This window comes from Dermochelys coriacea, chromosome 10 (genome assembly GCF_009764565.3).
Source record: "Dermochelys coriacea isolate rDerCor1 chromosome 10, rDerCor1.pri.v4, whole genome shotgun sequence".
Taxonomy (NCBI): Eukaryota; Metazoa; Chordata; order Testudines; family Dermochelyidae; genus Dermochelys; species Dermochelys coriacea.
This window is the reverse complement of record NC_050077.1, coordinates 24,404,700-24,422,414: the sequence shown is the minus strand read 5'-3', so window position 1 is coordinate 24,422,414 and position 17,715 is coordinate 24,404,700. Positions and strand designations below refer to the sequence as shown.

General features: G+C 41.0%; 1 protein-coding gene across 3 annotated transcripts in view; it reads right to left on the bottom strand.

Moving 5' to 3' along the window:
• The window catches only part of GRIN2A (glutamate ionotropic receptor NMDA type subunit 2A), a 321,942-nt gene that overhangs the window by 163,146 nt on the left and 141,081 nt on the right, over nucleotides 1-17,715 (bottom strand). Inside the window, exon 1 of one of the 3 annotated variants that reach the window (XM_043493657.1) lies at nucleotides 12,816-12,889. The exons of the other annotated variants lie outside the window; for them this stretch is intronic. The gene's annotated coding sequence lies outside the window, so the exon portion shown is untranslated. Of the gene's footprint in view, nucleotides 1-12,815; nucleotides 12,890-17,715 lie in introns of those variants that run through there. 3 annotated transcript variants of the gene reach the window in all.

Genomic DNA, 17,715 nt, shown 5'->3' with positions numbered 1-17,715 from the left:
GAGTTTGATTTTTCCCCTTTTTAATATGAACCCAAAGCCCGCTTAGCTCCCAAATTCCTACCCAATTAACTCACTGCTTTCCATGCCACTTGCACCTCAGACTTGCCAAGGCTATTTAAAGTTAATGAAGGTGGATGGGCTGAAAGTCTCTTCAGGCTATAGTTCTTTCTCATTGCTTTCATCCCTGTCTCTCATGTCAGTAGTATTCTATGTACTGATAGAATTTCAACCTAGATTTGCTACACATGCACATAAGCAGATTAATGAAATACTACAGAAAGGAGTAGCAAATTACATAACACACAATGCAGCTCAGGCATACAATACACGCATAAGAATCTATAGGTGTTTTATTCCCCAGTGGTGTTTAAGGAACTAAAATCTTCATCAGTTTTTAGGGTTGTTTCTTTCCCTGTCTACAAGACACCAAAAAAGGAGATTTCCTAATCAGACTTCTTGGATCCAAAGTCCCAAATTGAATTCAGTGAGAGTCATCATGGGCTTTGGACCATGTTTCTTTAAAATGCAGAGCTTTTACCTCTATGATCAGTGGATCACCATCACTGTATCATCATAAAAGGAGTACTTGTGGCACCTTAGAGACTAACAAATTTATTAGAGCATAAGCTTTCGTGAGCTACAGCTCACTTCATCGAGCTGTAGCTCACGAAAGCTTATGCTCTAATAAATTTGTTAGTCTCTAAGGTGCCACAAGTACTCCTTTTCTTTTTGCAAATACAGACTAACACGGCTGCTACTCTGAAACCTGTATCATCATATGATCTCTTAGGTTCTCTGACCAGGTCACTGTAGTGCTCCCCTTCCGGTATATCAAAGTCCTTTCTTTCAAACAGTCTCAGGCAGTATTCTCATTCACTGCCCCAATGGTGTTACTTCCCCAGTGGCTAGTAGGGGAACCCAGGCCTGCCCACTGCTCCGGATTCCAGCCCAGGGACTCTATACCTGGCAATTGTGCTTTTCCTGGATTCCCTACTATAGCTTTTGGCTCCTCCATCTCTACATGTACCAGCTCAAACTCCCTCCTCCCAAGGAGTAACTTTAGACTACTGAACTTCATAGCCTCAAACATCCCTCCCTACTCCCAAGGAATGACTGCAGACTACTTCCCTGCAACCTCTTTTTGTTGCCAGCTCCCTGGGTTTATACTAATCCAGCCCACACTTGCTCATCTGACTTTCATCTCAGCCTAAGCCTCTTGTGTGATCTATCACACTATTTGGCCCTTTCTCAGTTCCTTAACCCTCTTGAGACTGGTGTGGGATGAACACCCTCTCACACTCTGGTAAACACATATTGTTTCCTGTGGGATGCATTAGAGTCCCCAAGTAAAATGCAATTCTGACACCTTTATGGCCTCCCTGAGGACACCATACTTAGATTCAGACCTCCAGCCATCACCTTTCTCACTGCCATAGTTGTGGCATAAAAAATCCCAAGTCCATGAGGGGTGTAGCTACCAGCGCTGGTGCACTGTCTATACTGTCATGTTACAGCGCTGATACTTGCAGCACTCAGGATGGTGTTTTTTCACACCCCTGGGCAAGAAAGTTGCAGCGCTGTAAAGTGCCAGTGTAGACAAGCCCTAAGCGACTTGTGTATCACACAGGGAGCTTGTGCCTGAGCCAGAACTGAACCAAGCTTAATTCCTAGGGAAGTACTTTAACCATAAGACAGCTACTGCAACCTCCTCATTTCTTGCCTGACTATGTCTTACCTCTACACCTTTCACTCCATCCCAAACCATCAAAAGTCATCTTCCTCTCGGTGAGGCTGCAGTAACAAACAGAGAAGTACCTGTGTTGTTGTTCGGTGACCCATAATGAGAAAATTCTAACTTCCCCTGACCACGATTGAAACCCACCTCCCATCTCTGTTTCAATTCCATTTACTAGGGCTTCTCACAGGACCCAGGATGTGACCAATAGTGCATCATAAATCAATGATTTCACTTGATCAGCAGCAAATATTGAACTCAAAAAGATGATTAATGTTAATTTAGAAATAGCAGAGTCAGGAATGGGTATCTGTTTCTTGTAAAATTAAGATAAATATCCAGACTGGAATGCCAAGTAGAAGCAAATTGTTTAGCAAGCAGAACTTTCCGACATTCTATTCTTCTTAACTGAAGAAAAGAGTGACACTGATTAGATTATATTGATCATCAGAGTAGCATTATTTGTTGCAATTAGATGTAAGGCTCTCCTGTCGCCAGAATTCTATTAGATTAGTCTGTCTAGACCAACATGTCCCAGTCTTGCCAAATTGTCATCATCTATCAAGTATGAAAGAAAGAAAACTTGTGTTTTCGGTAATCCCATGTCATTCCTATCCCTGCACCACTAAAAAAAATGGACTCCTGGCTAACCAGATATTTTAATTAAGGCTGCATATGCATAGTAGTTGCCACACAGATGCACACCTCCTTCTCCAAAAAGTAATCAAAGCCATATCATCTGAGCCAGCCTCAGGAGGACTGGTTACTGAGATGGTTCTCTAGGGAACACCACTAACTTAAATGATGCTTTAAAAAATAAAAAGAGGTTGAGGATTGAAGAGAATATTTAGGTTCCCCCCAGCACACACACACCCTCCTGCTGCAGCCGTGGAGCTTAGGTGCTTGTTCCTTTCAAGCCTTGAAATCAGATTTACAGTTTCCCTTTCCAAGAGCTAGAAACTTAAGAAAGAAGTTCCTTTTACATTGCTGGTTCGCTCACATTAGGGAAATGCAAGACTGCATACAGATGGCACCACTGAGTTCCCTTTTGAGATTCCTCCTGCAAGCTCTGACCAAAGGAGAAGAAAGAGATACCCTACTAGAAGGCAATGAAGGATAAAGACTGTATATTTTTTCAAATTGCTCTGAAAGCTTCATTTGTTTTTTCAAATTTAGTATTAATTAAATGTTCAAAATAGGGCTGTCAATCGCAGTTAACTCAAGTGATTAATGCAAAACAAATTAACTAGATTTTAAATTAATTGTGATTAATTGCAGTTTTAATCACACTGTTAAACAATAACAGAATATCAATTTAAATGTATTATAAATATCTTGGATGGTTTTCTACATTTTCAAAGGTATTGATTTCAACTACAACACAGAATATAAAGTATACAGTGCTCACTTTATATTATTTTGTTACAAATATTTGCACTATAAAAATAAAATAAATAGTATTTTTCAATTCACCTCAAACAAGTACTGTGGTGCAATTTATCGTGAAAGTGCAATTTACAAATGTAGAAATATTTTTTCATAACGTCCTTCAAAAACAAAACAATGTAAAACTTTAGAGCCTACAAGTCCACTCAGTCCTACTTCTTCTTCACCAATCACTATGACAAACAAGTTCATTTACATTTACAAGAGATAATGCTGCCCTGAGATAAAGTTAATGGTAATGTATTACAACATCATGAACCTACTAGATTTTTTTTACACTGTCTCTCCATATACACACACACTCACACACACTCTGTGTAAATCTATATCTATAATTCTCTATTGCATTTGTACTGTAGAGTTGCTGTTTCTGTATCACTCAGACCTGCTTTACACTCATCAATTCATAGTTCTTTCCAAAATATTTTAATACAACATGAGTTCAAAGCATTTTACAGTTGATACTGTGAAGGCACATTCCCCCGAACATTCACATATGCAACAATAATGGAATCTCTTGATAAGAAACCTCTCTGCAATTCTGCTTGCTCGCTTGCTTGCAATAGCATCTAGCTGAAGGATCATTTTCTTTGATAGCCCCAGGCTGTTTTGCATTATATGCAGTATAAGGAAATAAATCCTTTTTATTTTTCATGAAAGTTCCCCATTTACAAATGAACAAATTGCAGGAAGAAAATTTTAACTATTTGTCTTTTTAAAAACCATGAGTGATGAACAGCTTTTTCCATTCAACATAATGTAATTAAAATGAAAATTCTTTATAATCAGCCTGACAAACTATATGCATACAAGAACTATTGTACTGTATCTCTCTTTTGTAGTGAACACACTAATTGAGGCATTTTCAGTTAACACCACAGTAATTAATCTCCCCATAGTTATATAAAACCTATCTCAACAGTTCTTGGTGTGCCACATTTCCAGATTTGGATTGCTGCTACTCCAAACTGTTCTTTTATTGGCCCAAACTCTCAATGAAAAATGTAGTACTTATATCTTGCTATTTGGCTCCAGAGCTGTAATGAGTAGCACTGGACTTTCCTGGCTATTACAGGCAGATTTCTGCATACAATAGCCCAGTTCAGTACCCACACACACACACATGTACACTACTTATGCACAGTACATACATACATGTATGTGTATACACACCTCTAATTAACTGAAAACATTGAACACTTAGGGGTAGATTTTTCAAAAGCACAAAGTGCAGCAAGCCACCACTTTGTGCTTTTGAAATCTCCACCATAGTCATTACCAAAAAATAATCACCACAACCAGTCAATTCAATGACTAAATTAATTTAAAAAAAAAAGACTTCACAAAAAAAAAAGTTTGGAAACAATGTAAAAATTCCAAGAGATAGCTACAAATTTATCTATACTACTACAAAACAGTACACTAATGCTCAACAATGCCAGAATTTAATGTGATGTTAGCCTAACCTAACTTTGCACAGATGAATAAATAAAAACAGAACAATTTACTCTCCCAAGAGTAAGTGCTGGATTTAGCATTTTTCAAGTATATAGCCATATGAAAACTCACATGAAAAGAAGATTAATTGTATTGGAGATCTATGGGGGCATTTTCTGAAGTGAACTTCTAATACTAAACCTACAATTTTCATGCACAAGTATAGCTATTAAAAGCTGTGCTGTTGTAATTTTATAGAGCAGTATTAGAATTGATTTGTTCTTTAGGGCCAATTTCACCAACAGTGTCGTGAGTAAAGAACTCATTTTTTATTTCACAAATTGTCATTCTGAATAATTAACATTAAATTAAAAATATCATTTTTTGATATTTTTAATGCTTTTAATGTTTATAAAAATCTGGCACATTTATAGAAACAGCACAGTCCAGGACTACTGATAATTAATGTTTCTATTTAAACAATATTATGACTATCTGCATTTGTAAAAAAAGTCTTATACCATTTACAATTCCTTAAAAAACATATAAGCAAAACAAACTGCAACAAGCACCTAATTGTCAGATTAAAGTAACCATCAAATGATGGTTACTTTCCAAAAAACAATCGCCAACCAATCACTTAGGCAAATTTTCTCTCAGACATACCCTTAATTCTGGCAAGGTGCAAGTGAAACAAATGGGCCCAGAAACACACTCAAAGTCAGCAAAATGAACGGTGGATGCACAAATTGAGCATGTTTCAGGGTCAAGTACATGCCAATGAAAAAAGCCTAACTTTGCACTAACCTCCAGAGTCTTAAGTCTCATGAAAGCTTACTGGAATGCGTCCACTGATCTCTCTTGCTGAGATAAGCATTGGGTTTGTGATGATTTGGGGAATCTGCCTGTACAATTTATTAATTCTGTTTGAGGTTATGAAGTGGTTTATCAAATTGTTGTGTCGGGGAATACCTCTATTTGGATGTGGAATCCAGCAGCTGCTGATATGGGCTACAGAATGGATCCAGTCCAGGGACAATGTAGAGTTGTTAACCTTAACAGCTTCTCTGGACCAAATAACGGATATGCTAAGGAGAGTGGACTTCCTTAATCTTGACTACAGGGAAAAGGAAGCAAAGAGAGGAAAATTCCCTGACAGAACAAAGATGACAAAGTAGAGGCTTAAAAAAGGACTCACAGGAGGAGCAATGGGAAAGCTTTTGGAGGAACAGGAAGGTTTGAGCAGGCGACAAGAACAGGCAGGGGGTCTGGTTTCATAACAGGGGGTCTGGTTTCACAGTAGGAGGGACCAATCAAGTTCAGAGAAAGCAGTGGGCCTGGGAAGACTCCATGATTTGGAAGACTAGTCATGAGCTGCAGAGTAAGGATTCTGGATTCCCCAGAAGACTTGTCTCATAACCAAAAAACTCTTCTGAGTGATGAGAAACTGGAAGCAGGAAAATGAATATGGGGGAAGGGGTGCACGTATGCGCTACAGATCAGTATTTCTTGTGCTAAGTAGAAAGAAATGGTGTTTTAAAATCCTGTGCTAAGTCTGTCAGAGTGCCGATCTGCTTTCACTATGACGTACGTTTAAAGAGGTAAACTGTAAAGCTTTGCTGGGATTCTGGGAAACCTGCAAGGGGAGGTTCGAGGGAAAAAGAGCACTAGCTTTAGGGCCTCAGCAATTGCACCATGGAATCCCCACAGTCAAGATGTGTGTGAAAAATAAGGTCTACACCTGGAGTGGGTGCCTACAAGCCCAAACCCAGGGACAGTGCCTAAACTCTGCCCAGCCCCAGGAAGCTAAGGGCATGCGGGATTCAACAATTGGATCCCCCTCAGTAGGCTGGTCAGTGTCCAACAGGGTGAACTCAGTAAGATCTGTGATAGGACAAAAGTTTATGTCCAAGATAATCAGGACCCAGAACACATAGCATTGTTGTCCTGCACTTCAAAGGCTAATGATTTAGCCTGGGATACCGCCTATTCACTGAATTGGAAAAATGAAAAGAAAGATCATTTAACCAAGTAATCTTTTGTTCTTGAAATGTATTGCCTCTGCACATTATGCAGAGTGCCCTGCCACTTAAGATTGTGCCTTCCTACCAATTTGTTCCACTGATCTTTCTGAACATCACCAAAGATCCTGTGTGGGATGCTGGCTGGTAAAAGGAGATAGAAGGAATAAAGGCTGGGTGATGACAGACGAATGACAGCAATATCCAAATGGAGGAGGGCTGACCTAGAAAAATAAAACCCCATGTTGGGCAGCCATGATTAAAAATGATGCACAGAAAACTACAGACCCAGTAGACCCACTGGGATCCAGTGGTTTATCTCTCTGGATCCTCTTTTGGATGCATATTTTTGTTGGGCTGAGGAGAGGCTTTACTCTGAGGCAAAGGCTGCCCTCAGAAAAAGCAGGTCCCCTAAAATTCCCTAGCCCAAACCTGGGAAGGTCCTATTTTTTTGGACCCATAAAGATTTAGAGAGGCCATTTCAGTCAGGCATAACTGGAACCAACCAGGGCTTGCATTGGGCTGGTACATGGTAGTATGGCATAATGGCACCTCTTTCGTGCTGTTTTATCATTCTCCAGAAAGTTCTGCTGCTACAGGCAGGGCAAGCAATTTCATTGTGGGGCTTTGCAGAGATAGCATTGTCAAGGAGAATACCTACCAGTACGTTGGAGCTAGCCTTTACATTGCACCTTGCTAGGGCCTTAAAAATCCCTCCTTTCCTGTAGGAAGAAGAGTGTCTTACAGGAATTAAATTTTAATCAGTGGAATCCACACTGCAGGGCAATAAATCCCTTACAAGTAAAGTGTCATTTTAGGATCCCTGGACTGCATATACAGCAAGAGTAAAATATCAACCTTGTACTTGGTTTCTTCTCAAACCATATGGTAGCATCTACCATCCATGGATCACAAAGTGCTCTATGCACAGTAATTAAGCCTCAATTCTCCTCAGGGCTAAATAGTTCCCTGATCTAGCAACATGTAAATTCATTATTTTTCAGTAGATCCATCAAAAATATGCTAAACGTATAAGTGTACATCTCCCATGGAACACATCCTGTGTCTGGGGAATGAAGCATGTAAATGCCACGGATTTAAGATGAGTCACACAGCTAGCAGCTTTTGGGGTTTTTTAAGTGTTTACAAAAGACGTCAGATAGCAATCTCAGAGCCTGAAGATCTCTGTCTGCTCATAAAAAGGAGGTACAGTAAGGGCAGTGCCAATATTCCTAACACCATTCTTTGGAAAAAAAAAAACGGGGGTAAAAGGATATTTCAGCTTTACAGACCTTTTAGTCCCTCCCAACAGGGATGACAATACCCACTATTACCAGTACCCAAGCGCAGAAGAATACCCATGCTCTGCAGAACAAAAGAGTTATCCCTGCCCCAAAGAGCTTTCAATTGTAGACGTGACAATGAGTATAACAATATGGGGGTGGGGGGATAGGGTGTGAAAGCACAAGAGTTAGGATTATAAAATCACATGGTGACTCAGTGGATGGTGTGCAAATGCAATTTATGATAGGGGCAGGTGTCCAGAAGAAAATGAAATGGTATTAATTCACTTTGTATTTCCCTGAAGAACCATCAACAAAAGTTAGTGATCCATAAGAAGAACAAGGAATTTGAATTTTAGCTGAAGTAGCATACTGTAAGGACTGAGGTTGCTCCTCTTCCAAAGTTTGAAACTTTTCTCTTTTATTGTGAAGCAATTATTTAGTTTGTCTCAAAAACCCCTGCACTTTTAAACAAATAAGATATTGTGCACTTCCTGAACTCAACAGCAGAGACTGAGCATTTGAGCCATTCACAGGAGAAAAATGTTTCAGCAGAGGGTTGGAATGAAGAAAAGACAGGGCACAGCCCCTTTGCAACAAGCTACAAAGCTCCTTCAGAAACAAGGATGGAATCATGAGTCCCCTGACCATCTCCAACCATTGGCCAAGCCCATACCTTTCCTTCATGCTGCAAGGCTCCCATGCACTGGGATGGTGGTGAAAGGGTACAAGGAAATATGCTGATGTTCCTTACTCACCATCTTTATGCAGCAGAACACCACGAGTTCTGCAATCAGCATTAGAAGATTTTAGCTTTATTGTTTCATAATCCTTAAACAAAAAGAAAGGGAGTACTTGTGGCACCTTAGAGACTAACAAATTTATTTGAGCATAAGCTTTCGTGAGCTACAGCTCATTTCATCGGATGCATTTGGTGGAAAATACAGTGGGGAGTTTTATATACACACACAGAGAACATGAAACAATGGGTTTTATCATACACACTGTAAAGAGAGTGATCACTTAAGATGAGCCATCACCAGCAGCGGGTGGGGGGAAGGAGGAAAACCTATCATGATGACAAGTAAGGTAGGCTATTTCCAGCAGTTAACAAGAATATCGGAGGAACAGTGGGGGGGGAAGTTGGGGGGGGAGAAATAACATGGGGAAATAGTTTTACTTTGTGTAATGACTCATCCATTCCCAGTCTCTATTCAAGCCTAAGTTAATTGTATCCAGTTTGCAAATTAATTCCAATTCAGCAGTCTCTCGTTGGAGTCTATTTTTGAAGTTTTTTTGTTGAAGGATAGCCACTCTCAGGTCTGTAATCGAGTGACCGGAGAGACTGAAGTGTTCTCCGACTGGTTTTTGAATGTTATAATTCTTGACATCTGATTTGTGTCCATTTATTCTTTTACAGAGAGACTGTCCAGTTTGACCAATGTACATGGCAGAGGGGCATTGCTGGCACATGATGGCATATATCACATTGGTAGATGCGCAGGTGAACGAGCCTCTGATAGTGTGACTGATGTGATTAGGCCCTAAGATGGTGTCCCCTGAATAGATATGTGGACAGAGTTGGCAACGGGCTTTGTTGCAAGGATAAGTTCCTGGGTTAGTGGTTCTGTTGTGTGGTGTGTGGTTGCTGGTGAGTATTTGCTTCAGGTTGGGGGGCTGTCTGTAAGCAAGGACTGGCCTGTCTCCCAAGCCGTGTTAGTCTGTATTCGCAAAAAGAAAAGGAGTACTTGTGGCACCTTAGAGACTAACAAATTTATTTAAGCATAAGCTTTCGTGAGCTACAGCTCAAGAATGTGACACTAGAGAACTAAAGATATTTGCTAGGTTACAGTCTCATTTCAACGTGCAGCAAGTTGTGCATGTTACATGAGAAGTAGGATGTGCCACTGGCAGACAGAACTAGTCATACACATTTCTGGGGATGTGCAAAGGATCGCTAGGGAAGAGGGAAATTCAGATTAGCGTCCAAGTGGCTAGTAAACAATTTATCCAGGAGGACAGTAGAGTAGCCCGCACAGAAAAATATCCTCTTGCAGTCAGATAAAGTGACAATGGCCGAAAGCTCTCCCTATCTCTTCCCCATTCCCTGGAGAGGAACAGACCTGAGATCTTGTATACATATAATAAACTGTTTCTTGGATCTTCTAATCCTCCTAGCCAAATACATTGTCAAACAGAGAGTACAGGACCCTGTAGAAGACTCAAAAAAGCAAGACAGCTTCTGTGTATTTCTTTACCCCACCCATCACCATAAATACAAGCATATCAGCGAGGAGAAAACCTGATTTCTATAGTCTGCTGTCCGAACTCCCATCATACAGCACGGTCTCCAGCATGAGCAGGGAATAATGTGGGGCTGGAGAGAAAGATGAAAGAATGCGTAGGAGCAGCATTGCTGGCAGAACAATATCTAAATAACCACATTAGATGCCGAATCATCTGTTCCCAATTTATTTTACTTTGATTAATGCTGAATCTCAATATAGCTTCCAAGGATGTAGATTTACTACAGGCATGTAGAGTGTATTATTTTCACAATCAGTCATTCCATACCCTAGCTCATTATGAGAAAGCAATTTTAAGGCACAGACTTCAGATACACATGGGAATCACTAATGCATACTTCTCACATTATAAACAAACAAGAAAATCTCACACTTCTAGACACTGGGGATTGCAGCTGCTCCCAGGCTATAGCAGGCAATAGCCAAATTCTGCATGCTCAGCAGAAACCATAAAGTTTAACTCCCAGCAAATCAGCTACAGTACTGAGTCCTATTTCTTCTTCATTGGCAGGAAGAGAGGAATCAAGGCAGCATGTTTCTAGCTATCTAGGCGCAAAAGAATGCTTCTGCCAAAATCTCCTTGCTGTTTCTTCCTGGCCTGCCAGTAAGGAGAAGCAGCACCATGCCTCTGATTTACTGTGACTTAGGTTCCAGATGTTTGCTGACTCTGCAGGTTATATGTGTTGCCTTTTTTCTTCATATACATTTCAAGTTGTTAGCTTGTGTAAGCGGGGGAATAGTCCTGCTATTGTGGGGAACTTTCCTGGCTTCTGCACTACCCCAGTGAAGTGGGATAACAAAAGGATCCGAGTCCTCGCTCCCACTTCCTTTACCCAGTGGCCTCCCTGCCCTTGAGGACTCCCCTTCCACTCTCCTGTCTGGCAGAGTCCTTGTAACCCCCACAAGGCTGGGCCCAGGATTCCTGGGGGGGGGCTCAACCCACAACCCTGCTGTGGTCACTTAGGAAAGGGGCTAGGGTGTTCCCACTCCGGGGTACTCTCTCTCTGCACTGGGCACTTCTCTGACCTACTGACCATTACATACAAGTTAAAGCAAATGCAAGTTATTTAATCAACAATTAATTTTAAAAAGAATAAGGGAAAACGGGAAAGGTTAAAGGAAACACATCAACCCGCTCAGTGGCAGGGAACATCACAAACAGTGTCTCTGGAATGTCTGGGCAGTTCACAGTCTGTTCCTTGCAAGTCCCAGGCCTTCTTCTCAGGCCCTGGCTTTGCTGCACGGATGCTGTGGGTTGGACACTTGCTCTGGTGGTGGCCACACACTCTTAGGCTCTAAGTGGTAGGATCCTTCTTCCCAGTGTCGCACCCGCCCTGTCGGGGTTATGATCCAAGCCTGGCCTGCAGAGCCTCTTGGTTGAGGTGTCTCCCTTTGCTGGGCCCGCTGCCCAGGGTCCCTCTCGGTCCCTCCAGCTGCTCACCACACCCAGCTCCCGACTGCTCCAGCCCCAGCTCCACCACTCTGTCTTTGCTCTGCTGCTGCTGCTCTGCCTCCAGCTCCCTGGGCTGCTTCTTTGGCCCCTCTGCCTCTAGTTGCTACAGCTCTGCTCCCAGGACAGGTCTGCACTGCAGGCTGCTTCTGTGACTCTGCTCCCAGCACGGACCTGCTTCCTGGGCTGCTTTTATGGCCCCTCTGGCTCTGGTTGCTGCAGCTCTGCTCCCAGGGCAAGTCTGCTCTCTCTGAGCTGCGCCTCTAGCTTTGGGGCTGCAGCTCTGCTCCCAGGACAGGGTCTGCTCTCTCTGGGCTGCTTTTCTGGTCCCTCTGGATCTAGCTCAGCTTGGGCCCCTGCTTTCTCCTTAGCTCAGCCCCACTCTGTCTGACCCAGGCAAATCCAGCTCTTACGGAGGATAGGACCTCCCTGGCCTCCTGACTCCCTGATTAGCCTGCCCACCCTGTCATTCAGGCTGACCTGGAGCATTGGCCTCTCCCCATGGTTCCTGGCAGCTGTCAGTCTCAGGGTCCTGATTCCCCATCGACCCTTCCCCCTTTTTAGTACTGGGAGCTAGCCAACCAAAACACCCGCACTGAATGTTAGTAAGGGGGCAATAGTTCCCTTACACTTGCATTAACCTCAACATGATAAGTTAGGCAATACAGCATTTGTGGGTCTAAACTATTCTTTAAAGAGGAGCTTTTACAGTGGAATCATTCTGGTAAAAAAGGCTTTTTGCAAAAAGTCTTTTATTTACAATGTCCATCTTTCTAACGCTTGAATATATGTTTAAAGCTATTACTCCCTCTCAACCCTTATCTTCTGATAATTTTTTTCTTGGCAAAATTTATCATCGTTGAGCATTAGGACATCACTTTGGTAGGACCAAGTGTGAAACAGATATCACAATTATCATCTTCATGGGAAACACACCTTTGATAAGAAGCCAGGAGAACAAGAAAAGTAAAGCAAAGCAAATTTTGTAACAAATGAAGATTAAACTTTTATACAATAGAGCATAGCAGAACTTGTGCATTAATGACTAGGGGACTCAGTGTGAATAATGAAATTTTGTGAATTAGTGAAGCTCAAATTCAGTCTCCCCTCTCCCCAACTACTGAATTGAATCCAAACCTGCTCTACAAGCACTGTCCCATGCCTTAGATTTGAATAGCTTTTAAAGCCTGTGCAGACTCATTGGGTACAGGTAGAAATCTGACATAGCAACAGAGCCTTTGTAGATCTCTATTCCACAGTGCATGCCCTTATATAGGCTCCTGCCTTCCTGAAATGGAGGACTAGGCAACAACAGGTGTACCAGCAGTCTAATCCCTAGATCACCAATTAAATCACCCCAGGGTAAATCTGAGGTCAAAGCTGTGCTTAATGGATAGATTGGGAAAGGGTGGGAGAGAACTACAAGGCTAGTTAACCCATTAGCCCAGAAAGCAGAAAAGGCAGTGGAAGGAAGGCGAAGACAGACATAGGTATGTGCTCCTGTGTGAGAGATGGCTTTTAAGGGGGGAAGAGAAGAAATCTCTTTTATTGCACCATCTTCCAGTTTGTGGCTGGAAAAGACAAGAGTGGGGCTGTGCCCTGTGACACTCCCCTTCAATAACCAGGCGCAGATTAACATTATCCGGTTTGGCATCCATTGTGCTTTTACACTTAAAGAAGGACCTGCCAATTGTGCAGCATGCTTCCTCCACTGTATCACACCATGGGCATGAGGGTTCTATTTAAATGATACCTTTTTAGGAAATTATGTCTACAAATTATATAAAAACAAAGAGTTTATCTTCATACACTTTTCTTTATTCATAAAAAGTCAGTCAGCAAGCCACTTGTACCCATCAAATGGCCACTGCTGAAAACATGGTAGTGACTCCAAATAATTTTAAATGTTGCTTCACTATTTCAAACTTGTTTAAAATGAGGATGGTGCAAGTTAACATGAAAATCTATGGCATCAACCCATAATTCCCACCTGGATTTGCTTGTCAGTTCTCAAAACAGTAGCTTAAAGCTAACTATAATAAGTGCTTAGGTTTGTAGGAATCCTTAGTGTATGAGTGAATAAAAATTGAAAGTGAAAAAAGCGTCCAAGGTTTCTGAAGGGAACTCCTCACAATGCATCCATTCCTAGAGTTAAAACAGATCTGATTTAATCAATCTTGACAATTTCACTTCAGTACTATTGCTCGCAGTTTCTGCAAAGGAAATGAACAGCTAATAATCTGAATGCCAAAATGAAACACAGTCTGCTGGGAAGACTCGGCCATGTGGATTTAAAATATTACTGAATAAATTTTAACCATTAGCTTTCCCTTGCATGTCCAGAAACTTCTATAGATACATCCTTGCATTACTTTCAAGTTCACCTCCTTACAGTAAGAGAGCCTAGTACACAGGGGAGCACAATATCTTCTTATATGATGAAGTTAAATCAGCATTATAACCATCAAGACACCAGTTGGAGAAAAGAAACTTGAAGAGCTAACAGATAGTGACAAGGCCAAAGCAGTTAACACTGCATCTACAAGCACATTCGCCCTGGAACAAGAGCCATATTGCTAAGGCACTGTGTGAACAGGATGTAAAGTAGATGGATTTCTTTCAGTTTCAGTACATGTTACACACCACACACATTCAGTCTCCATGAATGTTGTGGCGCAAATTCAATCATCCTGCTATTTAATTTGATGGGTAAGCACAGCAGGGTAGTACCAGTTATCTTTCTTCCAGCTGTCCCAGAAGCACTGGATAATTTTTAAAGTACCTACAATATAGGTTAACTGGACATCTCAGGCTGGGTACCCAAAAACTGAGGCTTCCAAAATCACTAGTCACTTTTGACAATCCTCGCCATAGTCCCTCTAGCTTCCAGCTAGCTATGATATGTAATGGACAAATGGCTTTTATTCCAAAATATAGTAATCATTTTTTTCTTCCACAGTCCATAACACAGCAAAGAATAAGAAAGATGTTTCACAATTGTTAGAGACATGGAGTAAGTGAACATTAAGCAAAATGGTATTAATAATGGTTCAATGCACAATGAAAATTTACTGGAGGAGAAAAACACAGTGGATCTAATGAAGAGTGCATTGAGAAGGAAAATGGAACTGGAAACTCACTTGTGTCTCAGATGTCACCAGTACTGGAAAAATGTACAGCACACTATTCCCAATAGAGTTTAAATAAAGAGTGGGATAGGCAAAAGGGATAGGCAAGCTAAGCAGACCCCATTTTAACTGTTACATCTTCACTGAAGCACAAAGAACTTAGTACAAAAGAATTGCAAAGTCCTTTATCAGGCACATTTTTGTCAAAAGTAATGTGGAGGAAATGGAAAGGCCCAAACTATAGGGGACTGCCTTGGATAATATCTAGAATATGTACTGGCATATATGGTGTGTGAGGAAAGCACAATGAGAAGAATACTTTGGGGATAGATCCTCAACTCAAACTTCTCCCTTTCAAGCCCCAATGACTAAATGGAGCTAGTCAAATGGGCCTTAATGCTAAGAAACAAGGAGTTGGGCAAAACAGAGTCCTGCTCCTTGCCACTGCTGCTAATTTTCCTACAATCATACTAACAAAACTTTGAAAAACAAAAGCCAAAAAAGACTGAGGTTGCCTCTGCACCTCAGCAAAGCACAAGAGCAGCTGGGGAGACCAAGAAGATGATGTTGCCTGCCTAACTAGATGGAAGCAAAATTATCATCTTTGGTAGAAGAGGTAGCCATCCATTCGTATAGTCATCTGGCATCAAGGGCACAAGAAGAACAATGGATAGCTCTGTTGTCATTGGGAGGAGTCAGCTGAAGGGAGAAGTGATGAGAAAAGACATGTCCAGGCCAAGTATAAATTGGGGGGAGGGTGTGAAATCAGCTCTTTAGCAAAGTTGCCTCAGACACAAGAGCTGTCAATCAGTTATTAACAAAAAGTATACATTCTGACAGTCTCCTAAGCATTTTTGCATGCTACCAGGCATATTAAAGAGAAAAGTCCCATCAGCAATGCAGTATTTCTAATTGACCCCAAAAGCCAGCTGTCAAGCTATTTACACTCTGCCAAATGAGTTTTTCAGAGTGTGTGAGGACACAAGGACTTTAATACATTATTTACAAGGGAAATTCCCACTGTAGTGGAAAGTGGGGTGAAAACATAAACTAATACATGATAGCAGTAAGGGAAGGCCCCCAACATGTTCTGCCAAATTAAAGGCTAGTCACTAGTGAGTTACATTTGGTTTCTGATCAATTTTCATGTTAGCTGTATAGAAAAAAAATCTCTGGCCATGACAGTCCCCATATAAGTTTACACAAACTGATAATCCACAAGAGTTACTTGCATGCCATGGTTTCAGCTAACAAAGCTGAGTCTAGTTGAGGAAATAAACTTTTTGTTCAAAAATTCACCGTTAACAGGTTCTGAAAAGCCAAGCCTTAAAAAATTAAGGTGGCTCCTCTACAGATATGACTTAAGCACTAGCACTAACCTGAGACAACACTTATTGTGGTAGCATTACAGAGTGTGTCTTTTTCACAAGACTGAACACTTTTTTCAATATGCTGAGGGCCATGTTATTATCTGAACCTCAAGGGACCATACCTTTTCTACTGAAATAAAACACTTTTATTAAAGGCACCAGATGTGTTAGCTGCCATTTGATTAATCACCCGAAGTTGTGCAATGTTCCTAGTAGTTCAAGACAGAAGTTTGAAAAGCTGAATGAGTAGGAGAATGGCTGGTGGTGCTGGAAAGATACTCTCTCTGCATTATGAAGCCAGTTTATGCCATTTCATCAAGAACTAGTGGGAGCTATTTCTGGATTCAGTGTATTTTAAAGAACATTCATAATTTTACAAACAGGCCAAAGATCATTTAGCCCTTGCATGTTGTTATAAGTAGTAAATCTATATGAAGATATACATAAGTAGCTGATTTTGTTAGCCCATATAAAATGAGTAGTGGAACAGTTTAAGCTAAATTCCATCCAGATCAAATACAGCAATATGCTCGACTGTGCTTCAGTGGACTTGTGGGCTTTCCATTTGTCAGATTTTGAGTATTTCAGAGCCTATTGATGGGATTTAGGCACCTAAATGCCTAAAAAAAGTCACCATTAAACATTTCATGCCTTATTTCTAGTCTGAATTTGTCTAGTTTCAACAATTTTCATAGATAAGGCCAGAATTGACCACTGTGATCATCTAGTTTCACCTCCTGTATAACACAAGCCAGAGGACTTCCCTGAATTAATTCCTATTTGAACTAGAGTCTACCTTAGAAAAAAAATCCCCTTTAGATTTTAAAATGTCCAGTGACAGAGAATCTTCCACAATCCTAGATATGTTGTTCCAGTGGTTAATTTCCCTCATTATTAAAAATGTGTGCCTTATTTTTAGACAGAATTTGGACAGCTTCAACTTCTCACCATTGGATTGCCTTGTATCTTTGTCTGCTAGACTGAAAAGCACTCTATTATCAAATTTTTGCTCCCCCTGTAGATAGTTATAGACTGATCAAGTCACTCCTTAACCTTCTCTTTGTTAAGCTAAATAGATGGAGTTACTTGGGAATCTATCGCTATGGTGTATTTTTCAATCCTTTAATCATTCTTGAGGCTCTTCTCTGAGCCCTCTCCAATTTATTAACATCCTTCTTGAATTGTGGACACCAGAAGTGGACACAGTATTCAAGTAGCAGTGATACTGTGGCAAGTCACTAAGGTAATATAACCTTCCTACTTGAGATTCCCTTATGTGTACATCCAAGGGTCACATTAGCCCTTTTGCCCACAGAGTTGCATTTATGCAGCTTATGTTCAGCTGATTATCTACCATGACTCTTAAGTCTTTTTCAGAGTCACTGCTTCCTGTTCCCCATCCTTAAAGCATGGCCTACATTCTTCGTTCTTAGATGTTTGACTTGACATTTGGTCATATTTAAAATACATGCTGTTTGCTTGCACCCAGTTTAACAGTGATATGTGCATTCCTTTGTATCAATGACCTGTCCTTTTCAT